We start from the raw sequence: 1,011 nt of genomic DNA, 5'->3' as shown, positions 1-1,011 counted from the left end.
TAGTTAATTATTTCTTCATTACTAACCGTTATAGTTCTTGAAAAAATCTCAATAACATTTAAAGCTTTAATCTATTCATCTCCAATAATATAGAAATAATGAATGAAAAAGTATTATTTGTTTTGAAATAAAATTAGAATTAATTAAATTGATAAAATATTAACTTATTTTCTTATTCATTCTTTTTAAATATCTTTCAATTTATGTGGATTTATGATTGAATATATTTATTCTTTCAATACTTTTCTTTTTTAATGTCTCATTTGTTATATTAATTCATGACTTTCTTCTTAATCCAATATCTTTTGTTTTCAGTTCAATGAGCTAATATTGAATACCAATTAGTTTTAAATTCTAATACATTTAATCACATAACTTTTATAATTTGATATTTACTTCATTATAAAATTAAATAAAACAATCATATAAATTATCATTTGAATATAATTATTATGGTGATGTATTATTATAACATTAATATTGACAATTATTCTCATATAGGATGAGTATTATATCATAAATGATGATAAGATATAGTGATAAATATCAGAATGAACAATAGAATCTGATGTTATGTATTTTTATTATTGTTTATGATATTCCTTTCAATTTTAATATTCAATTATATCAACATTAGTTCATTTATTCAAAACATCGTTCATTTGTTGATTCATTGTATTTGTTTGTTATTATTGTTATTTCATTCTTACTTATCATTTATTATTGCACTTCTTTCTATCATTCTATTTATTGTGTATTAGTTTTTATGATATTTAAGCTACTAATAAATAAATAAACAAAAATGAATTGAATAAATATTATCCAAAAACAAATAATAAAATGAAATAAAGAATAATGTTTAAATAATGAGAATGATGAAATGAACCTGGTTGATAAAATTAAAATGAATAATAAAAGGATTAGAAGTATATCCACTAGTTGTTATACTAAATTATAAACAAATAATGTTATATAAAAATAAGAAATGAAAAAGATCGAATAACAAAAGAA

At 18.3% G+C, this 1,011-nt stretch overlaps 3 annotated features.

The window, feature by feature from the left end:
* Positions 1–125: 125 nt before the first annotated feature.
* Positions 126–193: a sequence feature (AT_rich).
* Positions 194–376: 183 nt separating this feature from the next.
* Positions 377–454: a sequence feature (AT_rich).
* Positions 455–783: 329 nt separating this feature from the next.
* Positions 784–856: a microsatellite.
* Positions 857–1,011: the final 155 nt, after the last annotated feature.

The sequence above is a fragment of the Entamoeba dispar genome, genomic scaffold (genome assembly GCF_000209125.1).
Source record: "Entamoeba dispar SAW760 scf_1105229461777 genomic scaffold, whole genome shotgun sequence".
Classification (NCBI taxonomy): domain Eukaryota; phylum Evosea; order Mastigamoebida; family Endamoebidae; genus Entamoeba; species Entamoeba dispar.
Note: the sequence above shows the minus strand (reverse complement) of the source record. Positions and strands in the feature narration are given on the sequence as shown.